The sequence below is a fragment of the Corvus moneduloides genome, chromosome 18 (assembly GCF_009650955.1).
Source record: "Corvus moneduloides isolate bCorMon1 chromosome 18, bCorMon1.pri, whole genome shotgun sequence".
NCBI classification, from domain to species: domain Eukaryota; kingdom Metazoa; phylum Chordata; class Aves; order Passeriformes; family Corvidae; genus Corvus; species Corvus moneduloides.
The window spans coordinates 717,795-731,370 of NC_045493.1; positions in this window are offsets into that span (position 1 = coordinate 717,795).

The following is a 13,576-nucleotide window of genomic DNA, read 5'->3' on the forward strand; positions in this document are numbered from 1 at the left end:
GCCTCAGTCAGCCCCTGACAGGATGCTGGGAATGCTGATACAGTGGGAATGGGGATGGCAAACATCACAGAGATGGATTATTCTGGGTGTTAGCTGGAGAGACAGCTTGGGAGGTGGCAGGGCTGGGTCCTGGCAGGGGGAGAACAGACCCCAGGGGACAAACTCCACCATTTCCCAGGGCTCAGGGTCTGCCTGCCTCCTCCAGGCTACTCCTGCCTGAAGTTCATCATGGGAAAAAAGGAAAACACCACACGGAGCAAAGTCAGCTTTATATGTGGCAGTCTACAAGTCGAGGTCAAATACAGAACCCCCTATTTAGGGGTGCAATCAAAACTGTCACACAAATACTTCCCACGTGTGTCCTCTCCTCTGTTGCTGTGCCCACCCCTACAATGTCCCTGTGGGGCTCTAGGGACCCACACCTGGCCTGGAGTGCCCAGGTCCCTGAGGCAGAGTCACAGAGAGCAGGAAGGGTCACGGAGAGGTGGAGGGGAGTCACAGAGTGTCCTCAGCCCTTTGCTGGGAGGAATCTGATGTTCAGGGTGGGGTTTCTTCTGTCTCCATTTGGGACACCCCAGGCCATTTTGTTTTATGCCCCTCCCTTCCTAAACTCCTGGATGAAGTTTGGAAGCTTCACAGGAACCTCCCACAGCCCCAGTTAACCCAAAGGGCTCTTTTCATCCTATACAACAACCTGGGTTTGTTACACCATCACCATACCCAGAGTTTGTTCCAACAGCAACAGCTCCCTGGTTGCTCTGGGCTGCTGTCAGCACTTGCTGAAAGCAGCTCAGGCCAAGGCCAGCCCAGCCCAGCCCTGCCCCGACACTCCAGGTCAATAAAGGCCTTTGGCTTTCAGCTGGGAATGACCAAGTTGTGTGTCCTGGGCTGCCCTGCCACGCTGATCAGGGACACACACACACACACACACACACACACACACACACACACACATGCTGTCATAGTCTGGCTGCTCAGTTCCATGGCACAGATGCTGCTTTCACCCCAGGGTTATACACAGGGCCTGTTTCCCTGGCACTGCAAAGGCTGTGGGACCCTTGGGTTTCCCTGCAGGCACAGGGTGAGGCCAGGATGGGTGTGACCAGCACCAGAGAGGGACAGGGAGCTGCTCAGCCCATGTTCCTGACCAGTGCAGCAGTGGTGGGCACGGATCTGCCTTCTCCTGGCTGCGCCAGTGCTGAGCACAAAGGGGCAGCTGTGAAGTGCGATTATTTCCCTGTCTTCCCCACACTTTTCATTCAGAAATTACCCATAAATCATGGAATTATAGGATGGTTTGGGTTGGGAAGGCCCTTAAAGCCCATCTTGTTCCCCTCCCCTGCCCTGGGCAGGGATGCCTCCCACTAGACCAGGTTGCTCCAAGTCCCATCCAGCCTAAATCAATCTTGGCTTGCTGCTCAAATTATGCTCACTTTAAACCCGTGCTCCTCATCGATTATGGAGTATTCTCCAGCTCATTTTCACCCCTCCCTGCAGACATTTCCCCTCCCTCTGACACACTGGAAAGATTGTTTGCTAAAAGCATGTGCCTTGTGTCCTGAATAATCCCCTCCAACAAACCCCCACCTGTGAGCAACGGGCTCCAGCAAGACCCACGAGGGCTTGGGCTGCTCCAGCCCTGAGGGCACTTCCTGCTGGACAGACTCCTCATCTTCCTCTTCAAACCAGGGCAGGAGCTTCACCTGGGACATGGAGGTGCAGAATAAATTCATTTCCTGTCAGCGTGGCAATCCCAGAGCCATCCCAGTCACTGGGGTGTGCTCCCATGGGGACATTGGAGCTCCAGGGGTCCCGAGGGTGCTCTGGGGGAGGTGAGTGGAGGGAGGCTCCTCCTGTTCTCCTGCATTTCCAGAGGGACAGCTCCGAGTCTGCCCAGCTGCTCCTTGGGCTGCTCCGGGGCTTTTCCACTCTGCTGGTGACAAACAGAGCTGGAGCAGCCCTGGGGACAGGGGAGGGGTGGGAGGGGGATCCCACCCGTGTCCTTGTATCCTGCCATGCTCTGCCCTGCCAAGAGATGCCGGGCTGGGGCTGCCCAGCTCTGCCGGCCCGTCCTGACCCACGAGGTGCAGCCGCAGGGGCAGATGGGGCCCAGCACAGCCACGCTAAGAGCCAACAATTCCATTTTTCACCTCACCCAGAGCACCCTTGGGACCCCTGGAGCTATCAAGCTCTTGGCAAATGTCCTCGTGGGAGGACATCCCAGTGACTGGGATGGCTCGGGGACTGCCACGCTGACATGGGATGAACCTTTCAGCTGAGGTGAGGCTGTGCGTGCGCCACACTTCTCGATGCACCTCCTTCCGCATGCCGTTCACGGGGACCAAGCCCACCATGGCCCTGAACAGGGAACATTCCCAGCTCCACCCTGGGAACGCCGTCAGGGAACGGAGACAGCGCCGGTGGCTTCGAGAGGAGTTCGTGTGCTGCTCCTTCTCTGCTTGCAATGAATGCAGAGCTCCCTCATCAACTCTTGCTGCTCCAAACACTTGACTCGGGCCTCTGACAACATTGTGCTGTCCAAAAATAATGAGATTTTAAAAATTAATAAACTCAGGCGCTGTTTATTTGCCTTCTCTTTTCTTTTTTTTTTTTTTTGATGTTAGGAATTGTGTTTCCAGCTTTTCTCTGCAGTCACAAGTTGGGCTGTGGTATGATTTTCATTCAGGACTGAGTGTCTCATGTAATCCCCTGACTCTTGCAGCTGGGGCTGTGAGAACAGAACAGCTCTCTGAGGGCTGAATCATCAGAGCTGCCAGCCCCGGGCAGCCTTCTCCGGCTGGGAAAGGAGGGATGGGGATGGGGATGGGGATGGAGGGGGGGATGGGGATGGGGATGGAGAGGGGGATGGGGATGGGGACAGGGATGGGGATGGGGATGGGGATGGAGGGGGGGATGGGGATGGGGATGGAGAGGGGGATGGGGATGGGGACAGGGATGGGGATGGGGATGGAGAGGGCGAGGGGGATGGGGATGGGGATGAGGATGGAGAGGGGGATGGAGGGGGGAGGGGGATGGGGATGGAGAGGGGGAGGGGGATGGAGGGGGGAGGGGGATGGGGATGGGGATGGAGGGGGGAGGGGGATGGAGGGGGGAGGGGGATGGGGATGGGGATGGAGGGGGGAGGGGGATGGAGGGGGGAGGGGGATGGGGATGGGGATGGAGAGGGGGATGGGGATGGGGACAGGGATGGGGATGGGGATGGAGAGGGAGAGGGGGAGGGGGATGGGGATGGAGGGGGGAGGGGGATGGGGATGGAGAGGGGGATGGGGATGGGGATGGGGACAGGGATGGGGATGGAGAGGGAGAGGGGGATGGGGATGGGGATGGAGAGGGGGAGGGGGATGGGGATGGAGAGGGGGATGGGGATGGGGATGGAGAGGGGGATGGGGATGGAGAAGGGGATGGGGATGGAGAGGTGGGTAGGGATGCTTCTGAGAACACTGAAGACTTGGAAATTAATGAATCCCTTCACCTGCAAATGCTTCACCTCTGGGTTCCGTGATCCTGCCTGTGGTACAGGGGGGTTTCTGCTCCTCAGCAAATCCCAGGATAGAACTCCCCGCCATGGGATGGGTTGAGCATTTCTGCACCCACAGGCTGAGTAGGGTTTGAGGCTCTCACGGGGGGTTCAGGAGGAGCTACCTGGTCCCACCTGCCTGGTCCCACCTGCCTGCCGCTGCCACAGGTGTCCTTGCAGAGAGGGAAGTGACTTCTCTGCCTGTGATGGCAAAGCCAACATCTGCTGGCTTTTGGCTGTGATGTGGGGCTAGATAATGCTTGGGAACACCCAAAGAATCCCACACCATGGAATGGTTTGGGTTGGAAGGGACCTTAAAGCTCCTCCAGTCCCACCATCTGTGGGCAGGGACACCTTCCAGTATCCCAGGTTACTCCATCCAGCCTGGCCTTGGACACTTCCAGGGATGGAGAGATACCCAAAGCTTGATGAATTTCAGCAGATTCGAACATTTGCTCAGTGAATAACACCAAATTCTCGCTTGTCCTTTGCCCTTTTTCCACTGAGAGTCCACCTCCTCACCTTGCCAGTAACGCTGCTGGGAACCCTTTATTTCCCCGAAGGAGCAGAGCAGGACTGGCTCCATGGCTGTCCTGGCTACGCAGCTGTTGCCTCTTTGTCCTTATGTCCCCATTGGGTCCAGGTTCCAATGTCTTCGAGAGTGTGCAGCACCCCAAGGGATGGGATTCAGTCCTGTGCTTCTCCTTCAGCCCCTGTCAGACAGATTTGCTGAGAAGCTCCACAGCAGAATTGATTTTTTTCTCCTGAAAGCTGAGGAAAATGAGATGAACAGGTTGTCCAGAGCAGATCCCTGGCAGTGTCCAAGGCCAGGCTGGACACTGGGGCTTGGAGCAGCCTGGGACAGTGGGAGGTGTCCCTGCCCATGGCAGGGGTGGGATGGGATGAGCTTTAAGGTCCCTTCCCACGGAAACCATCATGGGATTCTGTGAAGTCCCAATATCCTTCAGCAGTAAGTGTGTGTGTGCTGACCCCTCTCAGTGCCCAGTTCTCTTTGTTTGTACTCCACAAACAGGCCTGGGGGAGGAGAGAGGCCGTGGCTGTCCCTGAAGATTACTGCTTTCCCCAGGATTAATGGGGATGTCCAGCCAGGTTTCAGGGCTCCTGTCCAGCCCAGGACTCTGCAGCCAAGCGGGAGCAGCTCTGACTCATCCTGGCCTGGATCAGCTTCAGGATCTCTCCGCAGTCCCCAGAGCAGAGACCTTAAAGAAAAGGATCTTTGGTAAATGTCAACATTTGTGCGCATATTTGTTTCCTGTTTTGTATCCCTGACAAACTGCACAGCCAGGGTTTGATGGTGCTTTGATGGATTAAAGTCAGTTTTATTCCTCTTTTGCTTTGCCATGCTGTCAGAATGGATAATGCAGATTCCCACACGGCAGCAGGGCCCCCTGGGAGAAGAAAGCCCTGACATCAGCCTGGCTGGACTCCAAGGCTCCTGGCAGCCCACTGTGAGGCAGGCAGCTCTCAGAGCCGAGCACTTGGGCTTGGGACTCCTGGCTGGAAAAGCAGGAGTTAGAAACTCCCTAAACCTTGCTCCTTTTGGCTGGGGGTGAGCCCTGGGCAGGGCAGGGTGCAGACAGAGAGCTCCTCACTGTGAGATGCAGGGACAGGCAAAGGTTTTTCACATCAATGCTGACCATAGAAAACTTTGCAATTTATAGTGCAGCTCAGTTCACAGCCTGAGAGGCCCCAGAGGGAGCTGTGTGTGTAACACAGAAATACATTCAACCATAACATCATCTGATTATGCAGCAACTCAGAGTCAGAGAATAATTAAGGTTGGAAAAGCCCTCTAAGATCTCCGAGCCCAACCATTAACCCAGCACTGCCAGGTTCCACCAAACCCACCAAGCCATGGCCCCCAGTGCCACATCCACAGGTTTTTGAACACTTCCAGGGATGGGGACTCCAAACCTCCCTGGGCACCTGTGCCAGGGCCTGACCGCCCTTTCCATGGAGAAGTTTTCCCAATATCCACCCCGCCCCTCCCCAGCCCAGCCTGAGGCCGTTCCCTCTCCTCCTGTCCCTGTTCCCTGCGAGCAGAGCCCGACCCCCCCGGCTGCCCCCTCCTGTCAGGGACTTGTGCAGAGCCACAAGGTCCCCCCTGAGCCTCCTTTGCTCCAGGCTGAGCCCCTTTCCCAGCTCCCTCAGCCGCTCCTCATCACACTCCATCCTCATAAGATTTGTTATCCCAGTATTATACAGAAAATAATTATGTTCAAGGAATAAATTAATTCATTGGAGGAGAAAAAACTTTCCCTCCACTTTCTGATTTTACAGCTGATCAAGAAAATGAGGAGGGACCTTGTCCAGCACAGCCACTCTGAGGCCCTGGTGAGCCCAGTCTGTGGGGCAAGAGCTGCCTGTCCCACACCCATTTGCTGGGTAGTCTCAGCTGAGATAAAAAATCAGGATTCAGTGCACCGGATGTTGACCTGATAGGGCTGATCTGCATCTCCATGCTGGCATTTCCCTCTGCACAGACCAGGCCTGTGGGAGCCTTCCCTATTTGTGTTCCTAAATTCAGCACTCCCTGCGATGCTGGCTGATCTTTAGGTGTAGAAACTGAGGGAACACCACAGGGATGCACTGGCACAGGGTAAGGGCAAACACTGCTTATTATTTAGCTAGGCCATATTTTTGGGACTGTTTTGAGGCCAGCAGCTTTTTTAAAATCGTTTTTGTTGTTGTTGTTTGTTGTTGTTGTTTGTTGTTGTTGTTGTTCCCACATGCAGATTTTGGTCAGTCATTTTTCATTTTATTTATTTAGTTAGGGGGGTTTTGGTGCTTCTCCCTCCTCTCCCACACCTCCCTGCAGTTGTTCCATGGGTGCACTGGTTGATAGATTTATCTGTCTCTCTGTCCATCTACCACTCTTTTTATCTCTATTTATCCATCTGGTGTCTCAGTTTCAGTTTTTTAATCAAACCTAATCTGTCACTTCTGTTCCTTGCCGGTACCATCAGGCTTAGTGCCTCCGTTGGCTGTTCCCAGTGGGGGGGTCCCTCATTAAAAAGGTTTGCACCAGTGGGCTGTGGCTGCTGGGGTCCCTCCTGGGGCTGGAGGTGTTGGTGGCACCCAGGGGGAGGCAAATGCCAGCTGAGAGCATGATTTGGCACAGGAAGGAGCTGGGGGCACAAAGAGGCACCTGCAGGAAGGATGAACACAAGAGTGACATGGCCTTTGGGAAGAGTTAAAGAGAAAAAAGAGCCTGAGGTCTGTGAGGAGAAGGAGGTGGGACAGCAGGAGATGGGGCTAGAAGGATTCTGGACGAAGATTGGCTGACACTGGACAATTGTGGCAGCGTGGGAATAATGGCCTTGCTCTGCTGGGCTGGGTTAGCAAAGTGCTGCAGAACCTCTGTGTCCACGAAAGGGACCACAGCCAGTGAGGGCAGGTTTCAGCCAGCCCTGGACAAACCTTTGTGCCCAAGAAAGGGACCAGAGCCAGCGAGGGGGGGGGTTCCTGGACAAAGCCCGAGGAGCAGGAGGAGGAGGCAGCTGGTGCTGCTCAATTCAGGTTCCCTCCTGTGCAGGATGGACACAGCTCTGCTCCCGAGCTGTGGCGCAGGAGGTCTGGAGCTTCCCAGGGACCTTGGATGTTCTGGAGATGCCACTGAGGCAGTGACCACAAGACAGGGGAGCACCTCTGGTTTTTGGGGGAGCTGGTAGGTGGGAGCCCATGTGTGGGAGCTCTGAAGTGTAGAGGAGCTCAGGAAGCCTGGCAGGTGTTCCAGGACAGCTGGCCCAGCAGGAGGACAATTCTTTCCAGCATTCAGGAACGTCAGAAGTTCAGTTTGGCTAAAGAGGAAGCTCCTGCCTGAGCTCCAGCACAGGAGGACACACAGAGGAGGGGAAGGGCTGGTGTTAGAAATGGATGGTGTGGGTTTAAATCAGTCCCCGCCTTTTGCCCAGGCCTCTGGCAGCAGGCAGTAGCTTTAGTGAGGTATCCAGCACCCCAAAACCCACTCTCATTCATAAGTTCTTTAATAATGGCTGATTCGGTCTGTTATAGAATGAATTATTTATTAACAGACACAAAACTAACAGACATGAGGCTTAAAGCAGACTATTACTGCACAGAGATAAGACAGAGGGGAATACTTGTATTGCACACACGGAGTTAAAGGTGTGTTAAATTAAATTAAATTTAAATTTACAGCTAGCTAAGAAACAGTGTAACTTAGGATCCAATGTTTCTTACCACCAAATTGTTGAAGGGGCACACATCGAAATCCTTTCCCTCCATTTCCGGAAAAGAAACCACGAAGTTGCGTCCAAGCTTTGGGCAGAAATCGTCTCACACGTTCCCAAGGAGTGTGTGAGAGGCTCTGCCTCTGTGATAATTTGTGTGGGCTTTTATAGACACGAGAACCGTGTCTTTTGGTCACCAATGTTTATTTTCTTTTATGTCTTTTCACATCTGCTCCCATACCAAGATGTGCACTCGGGGCTGGGGCTCAGACTCTCAGGAGCCTGGAGGTGACCCCTTGCTGGGCTCTCTGACCCCTTGCAGGGCTGTTAATCTGGCCTGAGTTATCTCTTCCAAATGCCCCAGCCATGAGAGAGAGGAGGCTGTCCTGCCGCAGCTGGGAAAGGTGGGATACAGAAGCACTGTCCCAGCATGCAGGTGAGGTGATGGGAAAGACAAAGCTCACCTTGAACTGAAGGCTCCAAGGGATGTCAGGCATGAGCATGGAAAGGCCAGGGATGGCCAAGGGGGCTGGGAATGGGATGGCTCATGGAGCGACGGGGATGCAGAAGAGGCTCATTAAATGCCTCTTTTTCATCTGTTCCCATTGATAAGGACTCCCAGGACTTGGGGCTTGAAGAGGCGTTTCCAGGAGAACAACTCTTGGTGCCAGAGGGGGATCAAGTCAGGAATCCCTTGAGGAATCTGAACACACCTCGCTCAGTGGGACAAAGCAGGACATACTTAGGGTGCTCAGCAGCCGGATACCGGCACTGTCAGACCACTCTGTCACCTCTTTGGAAGGTGAAAGAGCTCGGAGGAGACCCCCAAGAGCTGCAGGGAGCCTTCTGCCACAGCCAGCTCCAGAGGAGGGGCTGAGGGGGGAGCTGGAACCGCAGCCTGCTCTGACTCCCTCTGGAGCGGGACATGAAGGTGCCAGGGCCTGGAGAACCTGCAGCAGCTGCTGCCAGCCCTGAACAAACCTCACCCTGCAGAGCCCCTGAGGGCGCTGGGCAGGGCTGGGGGACAGCAGCTGGGGGCAGCAGGAGGGGCCAAACAGCATCACCGGCCCCAGCCCGGTGCTGAGACCAGAGAGACAGCAAGTGCAAAGCCTGCAGTTATTGCACGTATGAGATCTCTGGGTGATGAAAAAGCACCAGCTGGGATTTGTCAGAAACCAATCATTTCAAATCAGAGCCATTTTTTTTGACGTTAACTGGCCCGGTGGATAAAGAGAAGCAATAGATGCGAAATCTCTTGACTCTACGGCTGTTAACAGAGCACAAGAGGATGTTCCCTGAGCTAAGCAGGGAAACAGACCCAGATTTCGTGAGAGGATGGGGGTGCAAGCAGGTGAAGGCTGTTCCCAGAGAGCTCCTCCAAAGCTGTGACCAAGCAGGAGGGCTGTTCAGACAGGGCTGGCCTGAGACTGATCCTGTTTCCAGTTTTAATTCCTGGTTTACAGGATGGAATTGGGAGGCTGCTTCCAGCCCTGTGAAGAATGCCCAGCTGGAATGAAGGGCAGGATTCAAACTAGAGTGGCTTGGATGAAATGCAAGTGCTCTAAAAACAGTCACCTAAAAGGGGCTGTGGAGAGGATGGAGCCAAACTCTTCCCAGGGCTGCATAATGAGGTTTAACAGAGAATGGGCATGAGCTGCAACTGGGAAAATTTCCAGGGAAATGTTCTTCACTTTCAGGACCAAAGAGGTGGGGAAAATCTCAGTCCCTGGAAATTTACTAAACAGACACTGAGAAACCTTGGCCAGGTCTAGAGTTAGCCCTGCTTAGAGCAGAAGAGGGAAGGAGGGACCTCCAGAGGTCCCTGGCAACCAAAATCTTTCTATTATTTTATGACAACAACTCAGCTGGGCATTTGCCACCCCCAGCTGTTCTGGGCCAGGCTGGACATTGGGGTTTGGAGCGCTTTGGGACAGTGGGAGGTGTCCCTGCCCACAGCACGGGTGGCACTGGATGGGGGTTAAGGTCCCTTCCCACCCAAACCACTCCAGGACTCCACGGTTCCATGATGTAGGGTCTGAGTAGCTCAAGATAGAAGGAGCAGCTGTGCAGAAGGCAAAGAAACTTCAAAAGAGCTGAGAGAGGAAATCCAGCGCCCCCAGAAAGGAACAATCCCTCAGGCCAAGCACAATGGCTGCAGGACTGTGTTCCCTTCCCGAGGGATGAGATCCTGGTCCCTGCTCTTTGACCAACCCTCTCCAGCATTTCTAACAGCACCCCTGCTTTGGAAGGCCATGGGTGACTGAGTGAATTCCTTATCCCAGCAGGAGATGTTTTCTTGGCCACTGCACCTGGTTTTCACACCGGTGCAGGTTTAAAGTGGTTTTCGCTATTTGCATGACAAATATCCTAACATTTTTGGACACATGGAGCTGTATCCCCAGATTCCTCTTCTCTCAGGCTGCATGCAGCTGCATAGCAAAGATTTCCCCCCAGCCCTGCTTCTCCCTGGGATTAAATAAAGAAAATTTCACTAAGGTACAGGTATCTCTCAGGTAGATATTTTATCTTTCTTTCCACAGTGCCCAGGATGGGGAAGGGAGGAGGAGGGGGAGGAGAGGAGAGGAGAGGAGAGGAGAGGAGAGGAGAGGAGAGGAGAGGAGAGGAGAGGAGAGGAGAGGAGAGGAGAGGAGAGGAGAGGAGAGGCGAGGCGAGGCGAGGCGAGGCGAGGCGAGGCTCCTCACTGGGCAGGACCAAAGGTGCAGTTGGGTTTGGAAAGGCTCCATGAACCTCAGCAAGAGGGTCAGAGAAACAGGGGATCAACCAGCTGCACTTGGCTTTGGGCTGGAGAGCATGGAAGCAGCCCTGGAGGTGGGAGAAGGGGCTTGAGGGGAGGTGGGATGTGATGGCTCAGTGCTGTGCTCAGGTGTGGCAGGTCTGGAGGGGCAGCCAGACGCCTCCTCCCAGGGCTCCACCTTCCATCACCCTATTTCTGTTCATATTTGCCTGGAGCAGAGGGCAGATGAATTCCTGGTGAGCTCTTAGGAAAGTTATCCACGTTAGGACTCAGGGTCACCTGCACTGAGGGACATCGCACTTCTAGTGGCAGGATTGGACATCGATGCCCGGCTCTATGACAGCACCAAGCTGCCTGGGATCTCACTGACCTCCGTGTCGAGGGCTGATACAAAATGCTCTGACTCGTCTTCGCAAGAGGCAAAGAGCCTGACCCCTCCAGGAATCCATCCCTGCCTCCCATCCTGCTCACACAGCTGCAGGTTGGCTGTTGGAGACACTCTGCCCCAATGAACAAATCCCTGTCAAAGGTCTTGGCTCTTTTCATCTTTTCATTTGGCTAAAAGGACAATAGCAAACTCTCCAAGGTCTCGAGTCAAACCCTCCCTGATGCTTTATCTCCATTTCCTTCCTCCACTAAAAAGCAGTGAGATAAATCCTGGATTTACACAGCCTCTCCCATATTCTCAGAACTATGAAATGCTTTCTGCTGGAAGGGACCTTAAAGCCCATCCAGTGCCACCCCTGCCATGGGCAGGGACACCTCCCACTGTCCCAGGCTGCTCCAAGCCCCAATGTCCAGCCTGGCCTTGGACACTGCCAGGGATCCAGGGGCAGCCACAGCTGCTCTGGGCACCCTGTGCCAGGGCCTGCCCACCCTCCCAGGGAACAATGCCTTCCCAATACCCCATCCATCCCTGTCCTCTGGCAGTGGGAAGCCATTCCCTGTGTCCTGTCCCTCCATGCCTTGTCCCCAGTCCCTCTCCAGCTCTGCTGGAGCCCCTTTAGGTGCTGGTGTTCTCCCAAAGGAGCAGAGCTGCAGCATCACCCCCTGCCAGCCTGGCAATGAGAGGTGTGTGCCATGTCCCCTCCAGGACTCCAGGGACAGCTCAGCTGGCCAGGGCACAGTGAATTTGCTTCCCAGCTGAGGGTTACAAAGGAGTTTTAGAACTGTTTGGCTCTGGCAGTCTTTTTAAAGCTTTTGTATTCTGCTCCGATGGTGCTTCTCTCTCTGAGCAGAGCGAGCTCCACCCCAGGAGCACCCCCCCCACCCCCCCAAAAAACAAGGAAGAAAAGGTCAGGCCAAGCCTGCGCTTGGATGAAATCCCTGGAAGAGCCGGGCTCATTGTGCAGCTCAAATGCTGCATTTGCCTGACTAAGACACGGCCTCTCCTGCTGGGCTTTTGCAGGGATTCAGGAGCTTAAACTGGATTTCCACCAAGGACAGGTGCTCTGAGAGGGTCCCCAGTGCTGGGAGGGAGCATTTCACTGGGGCTGAGGAGCAGGAGTCACCTCTCTTGCCTTAATTACTCAATCACTGCCAGTGCAGGCCCCCAGCAGCAGGTGCGGGTGGGAGCGCCCTGCTCCATTAACATTCCCTGGGCTTCTGCAGGGCAGGGACAGAGCAGGGCGGGCACGGCGTCATTAAAGAGCCATTCATTCAAATGTTACATTTCCATCTCCTTGAGAGCTATCAGGAGCTCTGGCTGGGTGCAGGATGCCAGTGCTTGATTAAATGTTGAGCCATGACCGTCTGGCAGTGCCGAGCTTGGGAATGATCCTGGCCCAGCAGCTGGGCGCCAGCGTGTCCCAGTCAGTGCTGGGATGGGAACGGTGTGGGAGCAGCCTCCTCAAACCAGGCACAGATGGGTGACTGGGGAGCTTGGAAAGGGAATGTGTGTTTGGAGGGGTGTTGGGGAGGATGAAACAGGAAAACCTTGGAAATATGATTGCCTGACAAAAGATTTTGGGAATATGAAAACTACAGGCAACATCGAAATGAAAGCCACTTTTGAAATACCAGGTCTTAGTTACTGAACAACTAGAAAACAATGGTATGGCCACCGAAGATAATCCCCTCTTGATTGAACAATACCCTCTGCTTGCAGGCAGGTCCAAGGGTCAGAGCAGACCCTACTAGCTCAGCAGAAGGGGTCCAAAGAGTAGTTTTTAGAAGTTAAGATGTAACACTTTATGGTAATATAAGAACTCTTATAGGCTGTATGTAAATGCTATAGGATTTGTATATTGTATTAGATTGGTTAGTGACAATTAGAATATTCAGTACAGAAGATGATTTATTGTATTGTAACCAGGACTTCAGACTCTTCTATTCATTCTCACTTCCATTCTCTCTTCTATTCATTCTCTATTCCTCTCTTCCACTTCTACTCTTACTTCCACTCTTGCTCTTACACCCTCTCTCTCTCTCTCACCTGCTTACTCTCTTGGGCCTGCTCAGAGCTGAGTCAGGCAGCTCTGAGCAGTGCCCCAATACCCACGCCTTTACAATAAACCGACTGTGTCCCAAGACCTGCTTATAGAGATCTCTCCATACGTCTCCGTCCCGACCGAACCCGCCCAGAACCTACAGAGGGGGAAGTTTGAGATGATTTTCACAGACTCACAGAATGTTCTGGTTGGAAGGGACCCAAAGGAGCATCGAGTCTGACGGTGAATGGCCCATGTGGGGATGGAACCCACTGTGGTGTTATCAGCACCACTCTCTGACCTGCTGAGCCAACCCCAGCTCATCCGTGGACAAAAGCTGCAGCTGGGCTCCATCCCCGGTGGAATCAGCGCTGTGAGAGGAGCCAGGATGGCAGCCTGAGCAGAGCTGGGATGGGCAGAGGGAGCTCCCCAGCTCTGCCCTGGCTCCCTGCCCACCCCAGGCCTTTGTGGGGATGGGGACAGGACATTCCCTGTGCACGGGGTGTCCCAGAAGGGCCTGAGGGGGCTGATAAGATCAGGGAGCACAGCTATCAGCCCTCCATACTGGGGTCAGTGAGATCCCAGGCGGCTCAGTGCTGGCACTGGTGCCCAATGCTGCCAGTACAGGGTTGGATGTCCT